The sequence below is a fragment of the Lolium perenne genome, chromosome 4, assembly GCF_019359855.2.
Source record: "Lolium perenne isolate Kyuss_39 chromosome 4, Kyuss_2.0, whole genome shotgun sequence".
NCBI classification, from domain to species: domain Eukaryota; kingdom Viridiplantae; phylum Streptophyta; class Magnoliopsida; order Poales; family Poaceae; genus Lolium; species Lolium perenne.
In genome coordinates, this window is record NC_067247.2 from 246,366,719 (window position 1) to 246,383,521 (window position 16,803).

Below are 16,803 nucleotides of genomic sequence, written 5' to 3' on the forward strand. Positions count from 1 at the left end.
GATTTAATGGAGGGATGAACCCACTATCGAGCATAAATACTCCCTCTTGGAGTTACTAGCAAAAACTTGGCCAGAGCCTCTACTAACAACGGAGCGCATGCAAGATCATAAACAACACATAGATATAAATTGATAATCAACATAACATAGTATTCTCTATCCATCGGATCCCAACAAACACAACATATAGCATTACAGATAGATGATCTTGATCATGTTAGGCAGCTCACAAGACCCGACAATGAAGCACAATTAGGAGAAGACGACCATCTAGCTACTGCTATGGACCCATATTCCAGGGGTGAACTACTCACTCATCACTCCGGAGGTGACCATGGCGGTGAAGAGTCCTCCGGGAGATGATTCCCCTCTCCGGCAGGGTGCTGGAGGCGATCTCCTGAATCCCCCGAGATGGGATTGGCGGCGGCGGCGTCTCTTGAAGGTTTTCCGTATCGTGGCTCTCGGTACTAGGGGTTTCGCGACGAAGACCTTAAGTAGGCGGAGGAGATAGGTTAGGGGGCCACACGAGGGCCCCACACGCTAGGTCGGCACGGCCAAGGGCCAGGCCGCGCCGCCCTAGTGTTTGGCCACCTCGTGGCCCCACTTCGTATCATCTTCGGTCTTCTGGAAGCTTCGTGTGAAAATAGGCCCCTGGGCGTTGATTTCGTCCAATTCCGAGAATATTTCCTTACTAGGATTTCTGAAACCAAAAACAGCAGAAAACAGCAACTAGCTCTTTGGCATCTCGTTAATAGGTTAGTGGCGGAAAATGCATAAATATGATATAAAGTATGCATAAAACATGTAGATATCATCAATAATGTGGCATGGAACATAAGAAATTATCGATACGTCGGAGACGTATCAGCATCCCCAAGCTTAGTTTCTGCTCGTCCCGAGCAGGTAAACGATAACAAAGATAATTTCTGGAGTGACATGCCATCATAACCTTGATCATACTATTGTAAGCATATGTAATGAATGCAGCGATCAAAAACAATGGTGAATGACATGAGTAAACAAATGAATCATATAGCAAAGACTTTTCATGAATAGTACTTTCAAGACAAGCATCAATAAGTCTTGCATAAGAGTTGACTCATAAAGCAATAATTCAAAGTAGAGGTATCGAAGCAACACAAAGGAAGATTAAGTTTCAGCGGTTGCTTTCAACTTGTAACATGTATATCTCATGGATATTGTCAATGTAAAGTAATATAACAAGTGCAATATGCAAGTATGTAGGAATCAATGCACAGTTCACACAAGTGTTTGCTTCTGGAGGTGGAGAGAAATAGGTAAACTGACTCAACATAAAAGTAAAAGAAAGGGCCCTTCGCAGAGGGAAGCATTGATTGCTATATTTGTGCTAGAGCTTTGATTTTGAAAACAAGAAACAATTTTGTCAACGGTAGTAATAAAGCATATGTATCATGTAAATTATATCCTACAAGTTGCAAGCCTCATGCATAGTATACTAATAGTGCCCGCACCTTGTCCTAATTAGCTCGGATTACCTGGATTATCATTGCAATACATATGTTTTAACCAAGTGTCACAAAGGTGTACCTCTATGCCGCCTGTACAAAGGTCTAAGGAGAAAGCTCGCATTGGATTTCTCGCTATTGATTATTCTCAACTTAGACATCCATACCGGGACAACATAGACAACAGATAATGGACTCCTCTTTTATGCATAAGCATTCAACAATTATTAATTTTCTCATATGAGATTGAGGATATTTGTCCAAAACTGAAACTTCCACCATGGATCATGGCTTTAGTTAGCGGCCCAATGTTCTTCTCTAACATTATGCATGCTCTAACCATTCTAGTGGTAAATCTCCCTTACTTCAGACAAGACGGACATGCATAGCAACTCACATGATATTCAACAAAGAGTAATTGATGGCGTCCCCAGGAACATGGTTATCGCTCAACAAGCAACTTAATAAGAGATAAAGTGCATAAGTACATATTCAATACCACAATAGTTTTTAGGCTATTTGTCCCATGAGCTATATATTGCAAAGGTAGAGGATAGAAATTTTAAAGGTAGCACTCAAGCAATTTACTTTGGAATGGCGGAGAAATACCATGTAGTAGGTAGGTATGGTGGACACAAGTGGCATAGTGGTTGGCTCAAGGATTTTGGATGCATGAGAAGTATTCCCTCTCGATACAAGGTTTAGACTAGCAAGGTTATTTGAAACAAACACAAGGATGAAGCGGTGCAGCAAAACTCACATAAAAGACATATTGTAAACATTATAAGACTCTACACCGTCTTCCTTGTTGTTCAAACTCTTACTAGAAATTATCTAGACTTTAGAGAGACCAATTATGCAAACCAAATTTTAGCAAGCTCTATGTATTTCTTCATTAATAGGTGCAAAGTATATGATGCAAGAGCTTAAACATGAGCACAACAATTGCCAAGTATCACATTATCCAAGACATTTTAGAATTACTACATGTATCATTTTCCGATTCCAACCATATAACAAATTAACGAAGAAGATTCAACCTCCGCCATGAACACTATGAGTAAAGCCTAAGGACATATTTGTCCATATGCAACAGCGGAGCGTGTCTCTCTCCCACACAATGAATGCTAGGATCCATTTTATTCAAACAAAACAAAAGCAAAAACAAACCGATGCTCCAAGCAAAGTACATAAGATGTGACGGAATAAAAATATAGTTTCACTAGAGGAACATGATAATGTTGTCGATGAAGAAGGGGATGCCTTGGGCATCCCAAAGCTTAGACGCTTGAGTCTTCTTGAAATATGCAGGGGTGAACCACCGGGGCATCCCCAAGCTTAGAGCTTTCACTCTCCTTGATCATATTGTATCATCCTCCTCTCTTGATCCTTGAAAACTTCCTCCACACCAAACTCAAAACAACTCATTAGAGGGTTAGTGCACAATTAAAATTTACATGTTCAGAGGTGACATAATCATTCTTAACACTTCTGGACATTGCACAAAGCTACTGAAAGTTAATGGAATAGAAAAATCCATCAAGCATAGCAAAACAGGCAATGCGAAATAAAAGGCAGAATCTGTCAAAACAGAACAGTTCGTAAAGACAAATTTTATTGAGGCACCAGACTTGCTCAAATGAAAATGCTCAAATTGAATGAAAGTTGCGTACATATCTGAGGATCACTCACGTAAATTGGCATAATTTTATGAGTTACCTACAGAGAATTAGGCCCAGATTCGTGACAGCAAAGAAATCTGTTTCTGCGCAGTAATCCAAATCTAGTATGAACCTTACTATCAACGACTTTACTTGGCACAACAATGAACAAAACTAAGATAAGGAGAGGTTGCTACAGTAGTAACAACTTCCAAGACTCAAATATAAAATAAAAGTACTGTAGTAAAAACATGGGTTGTCTCCCATAAGCGCTTTTCTTTAACGCCTTTCAGCTAGGCGCAGAAAGTGTATATCAAGTGTTATCAAGAGACGAATTATCAACATCATAATTTGTTCTAATGATAGAATCAAAAGGTAACTTCATTCTCTTTCTAGGGAAGTGTTCCATACCTTTCTTGAGAGGAAATTGATATTTAATATTACCTTCCTTCATATCAATGATAGCACCAACAGTTCGAAGAAAAGGTCTTCCCAATATAATGGGACAAGATGCATTGCATTCAATATGCAAGACAACAAAATCAACGGGGACAAGGTTATTGTTAACAGTAATGCGAACATTATCCACTCTCCCCAAAGGTTTCTTTGTAGAGTTATCAGCAAGATTAACATCCAAATAACAATTTTTCAATGGTGGCAAGTCAAGCATATTATAGATTTTCTTAGGCATAACGGAAATACTTGCACCAAGATCACATAAAGCATTACAATCGAAGTCATTGACCTTCATCTTAATGATGGGCTCCCAACCATCCTCTAGCTTCCTAGGAATAGAAGCTTCGCGTTCTAGTTTCTCTTCTCTAGCTTTTATGAGAGCATTTGTAATATGATTCATGAAAGCCAAATTTATAGCACTAGCATTAGGACTCTTAGCAAGTTTTTGTAAGAACTTTATAACTTCAGAGATGTGGCAATCATCAAAATCCAAACCATTATAATCTAAAGCAATGGGATCATTATGCCCAATGTTGGAAAAAATTTCAGCAGTTTTATCACAGGCAATTTCAGCAGTTTTAGCAGTTTCAGGCAGTTTTTCACGCTTTGCATTAGAAGTGGAAACATTGCCAACACCAATTCTTTTATCATTATTAGTAGGAGGTGCAGCAACATGTGGAGCATTAGCATTACTAGTGGTGATAATAGTCCAAACTTTAGCTATATTATCTTCTTTAGCATTTTCTTCTTTTTCCCACCTAGCACGCAATTCGGCCATCAATCTTATATTCTCATTAATTCTAACTTGGATGGCATTTGCTGTAGTAACAATTTTATTATCTATATCCTCAGGTTTAGCATCCATTTTATTAATTAAAGAAGATTGTGACGCAGGCATGTATGAGATTCGGTTTTCAGTATTTGCAAGTTTAGTTTGCAACCCAGAGATCTCCATATTCAGATTTTCAAGTTGATTTCCTATATTCTTCAACAAGGTAGATTGTTCATTCATAGTTTTAGTAAACAATTTATTTTGCTCATAATGTGATTGCATAAAGCTCTTGGTGGATCTTTCAATTTCTAACATCTTTTCCTCATTAGGTGAAACATATCTACCATAAGAGTTACCATTAGCAGGATATGGCCTAGAATTATTGTAATTGTTATTTTTAATGAAATTCACATCAACATGTTCTTTTTGAGCAACCAATGAAGCTAACGGAACATTATTAGGATCAACATTAGTCCTACCATTCACAAGCATAGACATAATGGCATCAATCTTATCACTGGAGGAAGAGGTTTCTTTAACAGAATTTACCTTCTTACCTTGTGGAGCTCTTTCCGTGTGCCATTCAGAGTAATTAATCATCATATTATCAAGAAGCTTTTTTGCGTCACCTAGAGTGATGGACATAAAGGTACCTCCAGCAGCTGAATCCAATAAGTTCCGCGAAGAAAAATTCAGTCTTGCATAAAAGGTTTGGATGATCATCCAAGTAGTCAGTCCATGGGTTGGGCAATTTATAACCAAAGATTTCATTCTTTCCCAAGCTTGGGCAACATGCTCATTATCCAATTGTTTAAAATTCATTATGCTACTTCTCAAAGATATAATTTTAGCAGGGGGATAATATCTACCAATGAAAGCATGCTTGCATTTAGTCCATGAATCAATACTATTCTTAGGCAGAGATAGCAACCAATCTTTAGATCTTCCTCTTAATGAGAAAGGGAACAATTTTAATTTTATAATATCACCATCTACATCCTTATACTTTTGCATTTCACGTAATTCAACAAAATTATTGAGATGGGCAGCAGCATCATCAGAACTAACACCAGAAAATTGCTCTCGCATAACAAGATTCAGTAAAGCAAGTTTAATTTCAAAGAATTCTGCTGTAGTAGCAGGTGGAGCAATAGGTGTGCATAAGAAATCATTATTATTTGTGGTTGTGAAGTCACACAACTTAGTATTTTCAGGAGTACCCATTTTAGCAACAGTAAATAAAGCAAACTAGATAAAGTAAATGCAAGTAACTAATTTTTTTGTGTTTTTGATATAGGGTGCAAAACAGTAAATAAAGTAAAGCTAGCAACTAATTTTTTTGTATTTTGATATAGTGCAGCAAACAAAGTAGTAAATAAAATAAAGCAAGACAAAAACAAAGTAAAGAGATTGGAGGTGGAGACTCCCCTTGCAGCGTGTCTTGATCTCCCCGGCAACGGCGCCAGAAAATCTTTGATGGCGTGTAGTTGACGTGGGAGTTAGAGATCTCTGTGGTGTAACTTTTCTTCAGGTCCCCGGCAACGGCGCCAAAAAATCTGCTTGATACGCGTACAGCACGCGTCCGTTGGGAACCCCAAGAGGAAGGTGTGATGCGTACAGCGGCAAGTTTTCCCTCAGTAAGAAACCAATGTTTATCAAACCAGTAGGAGCCAAGAAGCACGTTGAAGGTTGATGGCGGCGAGATGTAGTGCGGCGCAACACCAGGGATTCCAGCGCCAACGTGGAACCTGCACAACACAACCAAAGTACTTTGCCCCAACGAAATAGTGAGGTTGTCAATCTCACCGGCTTGCTGTAACAAAGGATTAGATGTATAGTGCGGATGATGATTGTTTGCAGAAAACAGTAGAACAAGTATTGCAGTAGATTGTATTCGATTAAAAGAATGGACCGGGATCCACAGTTCACTAGAGGCGTCTCTCCCATAAGATAAATAGCATGTTGGGTGAACAAATTACAGTTGGGCAATTGACAAATAGAGAGGGCATGACAACGCACATACATGATATGATGAGTATAGTGAGATTTAATTGGGCATTACGACAAAGTACATAGACCGCTATCCAGCATGCATCTATGCCTAAAAAGTCCACCTTCAGGTTATCATCCGAACCCCTTCCAGTATTAAGTTGCAAACAACAGACAATTGCATTAAGTATGGTGCGTAATGTAATCAATAACTACATCCTCGGACATAGCATCAATGTTTTATCCCTAGTGGCAACAGGATATCCACAACCTTAGAACTTTCTGTCACTGTCCCAGATTTAATGGAGGCATGAACCCACTATCGAGCATAAATACTCCCTCTTGGAGTTACTAGCAAAAACTTGGCCAGAGCCTCTAGTAACAACGGAGCGCATGCAAGATCATAAACAACACATAGATATAAATTGATAATCAACATAACATAGTATTCTCTATCCATCGGATCCCAACAAACACAACATATAGCATTACAGATAGATGATCTTGATCATGTTAGACAGCTCACAAGACCCGACAATGAAGCGCAATTAGGAGAAGAAGACCATCTAGCTACTGCTATGGATCCATAGTCCAGGGGTGAACTACTCACTCATCACTACGGAGGTGACCATGGCGGTGAAGAGTCCTCCGGGAGATGAGTCCCCTCTCCGGCAGGGTGCCGGAGGCGATCTCCTGAATCCCCCGAGATGGGATTGGCGGCGGCGGCGTCTCTGGAAGGTTTTCCGTATCGTGGCTCTCGGTACTAGGGGTTTCACGACGAACACCTTAAGTAGGTGGAGGAGATAGGTCAGGGGGCCACACGAGGGCCCCACACGCTAGGTCGGCGCGGCCAAGGGCCAGGCCGCGCCGCCCTAGTGTTTGGCCACCTCGTGGCCCCACTTCGTATCATCTTCGGTCTTCTGGAAGCTTCGTGTGAAAATAGGCCCCTGGGCGTTGATTTCGTCCAATTCCGAGAATATTTCCTTACTAGGATTTCTGAAACCAAAAACAGCAGAAAACAACAACTGGCTCTTCGGCATCTCATTAATAGGTTAGTGCCGAAAAATGCATAAATATGACATAAAGTATGCATAAAACATGTAGATATCATCAATAATGTGGCATGGAACATAAGAAATTATCGATACGTCGGAGACGTATCAGGGACCAATCGAGAGATCTCATTGCGTCATACAAGTTATCATCCACTTCATCGTCGTGTATCTCCGCTGCCATCATCCCGTGATCATCATCACCACCGTTGCTTACTAAGAAGATCGGGCCACCCCATATCAATTAAGGTGATGCTAACACGTGTTTCTCCCAATGGTTTGATTTCTGTAAAAAAAATCTTGTGTACACTTTGGGTGCTCTTGCCCATTTTTGGAAGGACAGACCATGGTTCTACCATGGTTCTACGTGCTTTTCTCCCCGATGACGCTTTTCTCGGTTGGTGTTCTGCTTGTGTGTCTATAGCAGCAACTGGTCTCAATGCTTTCGATCTGTCGCCGCTTTGACCCTATTTTGTATTCTCTCCGTGTGTCCCTCTCGAACGATCCAACTATTCTCGTGTCAATCCCCCGTGACCGTGGTGGAGTATTCTGGAAACTCCCCTCCTGACATGAGAAGGTGACAGCATCCAGCTCCTCCTCACTCCGCATCCTCCCTGCTCCGCGGTCCTCCTCCGCCTCACGGCGGCCACCCCAAGATCCTCGTGGACCTCGGCTTCTGCTGCGCGTGGGCACCCGATTCCTGGCCAGTGATGAGCAGAACGAGTGCTTCAGCAGCGAGGCCACGCGACACGAGTGCCTCCCTTACTCTCTCTATCTCTCGCGAAGTGACGCAGCGGAGGCTCCCGCCAAGTAGACAGGTAGTCCAGCTCTGGATTCCGCTACTGCATTCAGGCAGCCGGTCGCTGCCGCCCCGTGGCTCTCCGCTGCGCTTACATCAGCTGTTGCATCTCCGCCATGCAAAGGCCGACCGCTGGAAGTGGTGGTGGTCGGCGGAATGAGTTAGGGCAACGGCATGAGACTCCTTAACCCGGCAACTCGGCTATCCAGGTTGCTACCACCACCATAGATTCATGCACAGGGGTGGAGCGGCCTTGGAGCCGTGGGGAACAGCCCCCAACTCTGTTTCACCATTTGAGAAGGTGAGCTGATTAAATTGATTTCCTCCATTGGATGAAAATGCCCTATTTTTGTGGTTTACTTATGCAAGGTTTGTGCATACTGCTCTTTAGCTCTAGATTGTTGTTTGATAGAGCTCTAAATTTGTTTAGGCATAGAATTCTGTGTGCACCTTTTCTGTCAGTTGAGTTCTTGAAATGAATGGGGATGTCGGTTTAGAGTTGCATCCTTCATGTTTTTTGTCAACAGGAGAACCCTAGGATTATAAGCTAATTTATGATGTTTGCATTTTCGTTCAGGTATGTAATCATCAGTTAATATGATTAGTTGGTACTACGACAACCAAGGAAGATTAAGGAAGTTTGAGATATGAGATATGGGTCTTGAATTTGGGAATAATCTTACTGGTTCGTTCCTATGCCACTCTCTTTTGTTTCAGGTATGTCATCATCAAATAATTTCTGTGAGCTGACATTTAAGAAAAAAGATATGTCGTCATCACTTAAGAGTTTCTATTAAAGAATTATAAAAAACTTCTTTCTGCTTAAGGCAGTGAAAGGAATGATGTGCTTTCACCCTCACATTTGCTATAAAATTTTGTTCAAGGAACTAAGCGTTTAGAGAAGGTGTGTTCTGTGCCAATTAACAATTTTAAATAATTGTTGTTTCAACAATTTGGAGGAATGGGAGTTTTGTGGACATCTCACCCATTGGTAAAATTATTAATCCATGATTTCACTTACTTGGTAAACTTGCAGGGCCAAAGTTTGTACTCTTTAGTCAAAGATTACTTGTTTATCCCTCATTGGAAAGTTTCATGGCTTAATATATCTGCTTTTAATAGCTGTTATCCTTCCCCTCACTCAATTTTTTGTTTGTTTTTTCAATTGAGCTCATGTAGTTAGTATTTCCTAAATGTTGCCATTTTCTTAATATGGCTGTACATTCAAGTATCTATGACAGGTAAAGATGAAGTAGACATGTACTTGCCCAAGGTAAGAAATACTTTTTCACAATTGCTACATATAAATCCATAGTGTTCTAGATTATAGTAAATCCAACTATAGTATGAATTACTATTAACGAGTTACTAAATCATTAGCATTTAGCAACATAGTTAGTTTTTTCTGTTGTTATTAGTGAGTACGCTAATTATATTAGTTTGGCTTTATATTGTTTTACCTGCATCACCATTTCTTGCTTTCTACATGTAGAATGGAGCTTATGTGATGCATGTTTTAAACATGCAACTCATTGTGTTGTTGCTCTGTAATAGTTCAGTTATTAAGCATTGCTAATATTTTTACTTCTTCATTCCCATGGTTCAGACTTCAGATATGGAAGAGTGATGCTGGTCGTCACTTATTAAGTCGTCTTTGGGAAATTAATATGGACATGAAAAGTAAGTTCAACAATATGACACACTAAGCTGTAATTAGGTCGTCACTTATTAAGACGTCTTTGTTCTCTACTCCTTGGTTATACAAATAGGATTTATGATTTTTTTTGTCAATGTTTAAAGTTGCTTCGTCTGCACTTGCTTATTCATCTATGCACTGAGATTACCTTGCAGAAACTGTATTATCACTTTTTTAGAGACGGAGGACACAAAAACTATTAGGCAGGTTGCTGTTTTTGTCGATCGATTCAACAAGAGAAAACTTGGGTAAATAGTAGTGTCTGACAACTGGTAGGCTGTTGTGTGTTGACAGTTCTGAATCGCTTAATGTAATACGGTTTACTGAATATTTGTAGTACCTGACAGGTGCTAGGCTGATGTACTGAATATTTGTAGCAGCTGACAAGTGCTGGGCTGTAGTCTGTTGACAGTTCTGAATCATTTGATGCAATATGGTTTCCTGACTATTTGTTACTACAAACAAATCGGCAAAGGATTCTGAATCATTTGATGCAATATGGTTTCCTGACTATTTGTTACTACAAACAAATCGGCAAAGCACAAGTAAGTTGTAATACTAGCATACCTCCCATTTGTAAAGCATAATTTTGTGGTACTACTAGCATACCTAAAATTCATACAATCTTTTTAACCCGATGAATGTAACAATCACAAATGCAGTTGAGACAAATGAATTGGTGCATTTTTTAACTTCATTTCATAATTTTTGGCCAAATGTGGCTGACACAGCTTATCCTACTCAAAATACCCTTGCAAGCTAGATATGTCATATATTCTCATAGGCCCTCTATCCTTACTATGCACAATGTGGCCTTTGGATTTGGGTGGAGGCAGTGAGGAACCACTGGGCGTCAGAAGAAAGCTAGATATGTCATGTTTTCCTACACCGTTCATCCGAACATGTATACTTGCTGTAAAATATGCTGTTATGTTCAAATCAATTATCGAAACAAGTATAAACTATCAGTAGTTTGGATTGTTCATTCTTTCTGGACATAAGTAGGTGGTTATTTTGGTTCTAGGTTCAACCACTAATGCTAGTGGGAAAACACCACACAATTTCTATTTGTTGAGTTATTTTCAAAACTTCTCTATGCTAGAAATCCATACACCTCTATACAATGTTGAATGGCTTGCAAAGTGTTTCCGTGTAGCACTAGATGATTGTTTCAACATTCTTTTCTTGAAAGTGTAAACTTCTGTATGATTTCTTGTTGTGATGGTATTTGTCGTAGCAAGCAGAAAATAAATTTGGTCTACACTCGCTGATATGTCAGGTGAATTTGTTTTTCTACGCCCTGTAAATTTGATTTCTTTCTTTGAGGGTGGCATGTAACTGGTAACCAAGTCTTTGTTCTGGTAAAGTTGGTCTCCACAGCAAGAACCTGTCGCAATAAATTTAACTGGTAACCAAGTTTTTCTTTTCTTTTATGCCATATATTCGAAGGTAGTAATCCCAACTTCCTGCTTAAACTGTTACAACTTCATTCCCCTATAACAAACGACATTGTTGAAGGAGAGATCTGTCCATGGTTGCAACTGGTACGCCAGCAAAGGCCTTCAGCTCCTATTAATAGAAGACATCCTATTTCAACGAACTACTATCCTGTATGTAGTCTTTAGTTCTTATAAGGAGTTAAGGTCTGCCACCAACACTTCTTATGGCCTACTTTAACCCTGGAGCTCCAATCCTCCATACTGTGTTGATTAAAGGTCGACATAGTTATTACATATTTATATCTACGCGTCATCGGTCAGGTAGTGCATCCAACTGAATTGCTACATTTCACCCCAATTTCTTGACATGGCATCATTGACAAGTATTCTTCAGCAGTAATCTTGCACTCTTAAGTCTGATACCTACTTTGCATCCCTCCCACAGACATGTGTGTTTATTGAAGAAAATATGCATGTTCTGTCCATGTATGGTTCAAGCTGTTAAATAGCAAGAGCCTTCGTTGTGTACATCACCAAGAACTATCCATATATGTTTCTTTACAAACTATTATCTATTTCCTTTAAATGGTGAATTTGTAGTGAGGGTGTAGGAACTGTTACAGTGGACACCCACTGTTCCTTTTGCTTTGCTCAAGACACACATTACAACAACAGCTCTGTATGGTGTGTTACTCTAGAGTTATTAATTTCAACTTTTTTCCTTTAACCCTAATCTGTTTGATCAGTCGTTTAGTGATCAGTTTTGTAATCTGGAAAAAAAAGGATTGAATGACCGCTTCTATCATGATTACCATAGATATTCTGTTTTCACCTATCCTAATAATTCTATTAATTGCAGCAATTCCGAGTGAAGTGACATGTACTCACCTGAAAAGCTTGACCAAGTAAAGTAGTATGACCATGCAGCGTGTAGTTTTCTTGATGGGATTTGTTTTTCTTAATATTGTTAACTATCTCTCTTGAATATATGAACCTTCCAGATGATACTACCAACAAGTATTTTTTAGATTATATCAACCAAAGAAGGCAATCCATTATTTTTCTCTTTTTTCTTACTGATTGCAGTACAAGAAACTAGAGTTTAAAGTACAGGTGCCATGATGATCCGATTGGTAAAATAGAATAATCTGTATTTACTTTGCTCCGCTTTCCCTGAAATTAGTCGGTTGTTTTTGGTAACTAATGCATAGGCTCATGGCTTGATATGCTAAAACATGGATGAAAACTTGACCAGCTTACATGAGGCAATAGTACAACGTTGGCTCACGGCCTCAACTTGCAGCTACCACATGGGCGCGGCGTGCCGCCGTGCCATTACATGCTAGTGAAGCTTAGTCGGGATCGTCTTTTGTTTTTTTCTTTCATCTAGGAGTACTTTGTTTGAATACTTTTGATACTCGAACGGTTGTGTGCATCTTAGTTATGCAGAGGCTGGGAGTAATGTTTAAAACTTTTGAGTAATAAAACACCCTTTATCGGGAAAAAAAAATCAAGGTAGTAGCCTATACAGCATCGAATGTTTGGAAAATTCAAATAGTTTGATCTTCCAAAATCAACCAGCTTCCTTTGGACGTTGGAGAGTTTGTCTCCAAAGTGAACTCATGCTTCATCAATTTAGAGTGAAAGCAGCTAGGGTTCAATCTCTCATTCATTGACTGATTACTCAATATCTGATGCTTTTTTATTTCTATTTCTGGCCGCCTTGATGTAATAAACCCACTTGGGTGTTTCCTTTTTGTACAGTGTCTGCTCCCTTTAATATATAAAATTACGACGTAAGGCCGTAAGCGTTTCCCTGCGGTGAAGTTGTAAATAAAATAGACAAATCAATGCCAATGTGCTATGTCTGGGAGCCAGCTTAGCATGCATAGGTCGAAATATGGTGTCATAGAAGAAATAATAAAGGTTCCAATCTCGCCAGAAAAAAACAGCAAAAGTTCAAAGCACAAATCATGTCGAATAATTAATAGACTATTATAGTTTTTCTACATAATATTGTTGTAAGCAAACGACATTGGCGCAATCAGAAATATACATGTTCTGATTAGAGTGACAGAGAGAGTAATTTGACAAATTTTGGTGAGTATACATTTTGTACCCCGGCCTCTGCATCAGAAGTTAAAACGACCCACCAAAACTTTTGTTTCATAGAGCATATACACAATGATGAATAAACTACTTTTCATGGGCATGCGGCAAGGGAATTAGAGTTATATAATCATGTGTCGGATGCTACTTATGGTCGGGGGAGTGGATGTACATGTTAAGCTTCATGCACTAGCCACTTGAACCAAAAGTCCGAACTGATGAAAAAAGCTATGCAATCTACTTTATACACGTCAACAGTACAAACCCAACAACCCAACACTTGAGTTTAAATCCTCACAATTGAGGTTTCTATTTATACTTGAGGCCCAGGCTGATCCTGGTACTCATGCAATTTATTTTGAGAACTATGCTTTAATTTTAGTACTCATGTCAAATAGTTGTGTGCTGTTGTGAAGTGTATATGTGGATTGCCTAGCTCTTTCCATAAGTTCGGACTTTTGGTTCAAGTGGCTAGTGCATGAAGCTTAACATGGTATCAGAACGCCAGGTCTTGAGTTTAAATCCTGGCTTTCACGTGGTTTCGCAATTAAGCCTAAAAATTGCTGTTGTGCCCCTCTTTAGCCACCGCTGTTTCGGTGTGCTCTTTTTCTTTCACGTGTTGACTTTCTCTTCTCCCGTCACACGCGAGTGGGGGTGTTGTGAAGTGTATATGTGGATTGCCTAGCTCTTTCCATAAGTTCGGACTTTTGGTTCAAGTGGCTAGTGCATGAAGCTTAACATGTGCATCTCTAGTTGGTGCATGGGCCGCGGGAAGTGAAGTTCTCCCCATTTTGAAACTATTGTATTTACTTATTGAAAACTTGTACTATGTTGGGACGGATGTGTGCATCTTAATTATGCCAGAGACCGGGTGTTTCGTAATAAAGCTCCTTTATCGAAAAAAAAATAGCAGGATGCACAGTAAACATTTTTCATAGAATGGTGGTTCTACTTCCTGGTTCTTTTCCAGGAAGAGACATCTCAATGTGCATAAGATGGACCATTTCTGCTCAAATATCTGCTGCTATTGGGTTTTCCAACGAGCCGCATGTAACACGACAAACTTGCAGCTCTGTCCGTTTCTTGCAATGACTAGTATCGTGTGGATTGTCTTTATCCGTACAGTATCGAAATCACAAGTGCCTAGCTGTTTATTGTCCGCTTATCAGAGCAAGTAGTTTGGATCGATGGTTCTAACAACCGATATGAAGTAGACATTGTAGACAGACTCGCAGCAAGACCAAGATCCAATACTCACACCAAGACTTATTAAATAATATGATTGAGTCAGTATTTTATTTCGAAATGAAGGAACACCGGACTCTAAAATGAATGAATGATACATTTGGTCGACATACTACAAAGTTTTGACCATACTGGTTCAGAAATAAAAATAAACCCTCTTGGAAGCCAACCCCACTAGGAATTTACATGTTACAATTGATCTTACTTGCGAAATACTATTTTGTTTACAAAGAGTATATATTAATATTGTGAATATATCAATTACATCCATCATTTACAACAACGTATTGCTCTAGCGGCATTAAAGATGCACACAACCCAAAAAAAAAAGTATTATAAAAAAATCCCGCTACCGTGATCTATTCATTTTGGCAACCGTACCAACAACATCAAGACACCACCAAAAGCGACACCTCAAAAAAGTGTGCACAAGCGACGTGTTGCCCGATCATAAATCATAGGTTTTCACCCTGGAGAAAGTCCTCTTGACAAAAGAATCTCCACAAAAGAATGCCTTCAACAAGGCCATTGTCAGGAAGAACCAATTAGACCAGATCTTGGATTTTCACCCTTAAAGGTAGACTTTGAACTTCTCATGTGTTGTTGCCCCCTCTTACTATACCGCTGCTCTCCTACTCCTAGTCACAAATCACCAAGCCAATTTCTCATCTCCACGAAGACTCGAATCACCATTGATAGTCCTCGGGTCTCGGTTTCCATGACATTCTCCCCATGATGGTACCAGCGTGCAGAGCTTAGCATCGCTCCCTCTCGAACCAAACGGTCGGAGAAAAACATGGGTGCACACGACCGAATCTTGCCCGATCTAGCAATCTCCATGCATGAATTGTCCTGTGGATTTCGTCGGTGGAGCCTTCTGGAACACGACACTCCAGCTAGGTCGTGGGGTCAGGCATCTTGAAAAACCGAATCTTCAACCTTCACTCTAAATTGCAGTGACTTTTCACATGAATTGGACATTTTTTGGCTGGTACCCAATTTTCCACCGGAGTCGAGCTCCCTCGCAGCCCCGATCTCCTTCTTTGTTCCCATGATTTTCTTGGTTCTCTCGTTACCAACACTGGAACCTTAACATTAGTTGATTTCATCCTTCCTCAATGTCCCATTGACAAAGGAGAAGGATGCAATGATGAGAGCAAGTCCACCGGCCTTTATATCTACCTCAACATGGTAGTAAATGTTGGTGAAGAGGCTGGATGTAATTCGTATCTTCTTTATATTAATATATTCCTTTGGTAAAAAAAGAGCTCCAACGGATGTGGAAACGAAAATTAGAAAAATACTAGCACACTCAACAACTCTACCGAGAGGAAAAAGACTAGGCGAAGCCAACAACCATATCGCGGTCTCCCTCCTCCGTGCCAGAAACGTTTCACATGTTGGTCAACATAAGAAGAGGATAGGAGGGTTAAGTTATGGACTCTAGCGCCGCCATGCTTGCAGTATGTGACACCCTTGCATGCCTACGGGGAGACAATCATGTGCGCCACTCCTCCGCCATTGAGCTCGCTCTAGGCCGAACTCACAAATGATATTGTAGTGCTCTAGGACACATTCCCCACCTTCGAGCACCATGCTCATCCGCAAGTGGAAGTGCGTCTAGCTCCTAAATGTCTGTTTTGATAGTTAATGATCAAAAATATTGATACACTTATAATTGAGTTTTGTATGAAAAAATTATCCATGTAATATTTGAATACCACGTGTTGGATTAAAGGTTGGGTGTCGTGAAGATAAATATATACATTGAGTGTTGGAATCAAAATCATCGATTTGAACAGATGAAAATAATGTGATCAAGAGTAAGAAATAAAGATGAAGTTCTTGTGTGGAACTCAAAGAAAGTCTTTCTCTAGATTATGAGATAAGCCATGTAGGATCAATATCTTGAGACATTAATTTTAGGGATTTCTATCTATGTTCCCTTCGTTTGTTAGTTCTACTCAGTTTTCCTCAGCCTCTGAATTTTTCATCACATTCCCCCAAACTCTTGCCTCGAACTCTCGTACGAAGCACAAACGGATGTTGACATCAGGTCAATGGTTGATGAGGGTGCTCCTCGGAAATGCCCACCTTT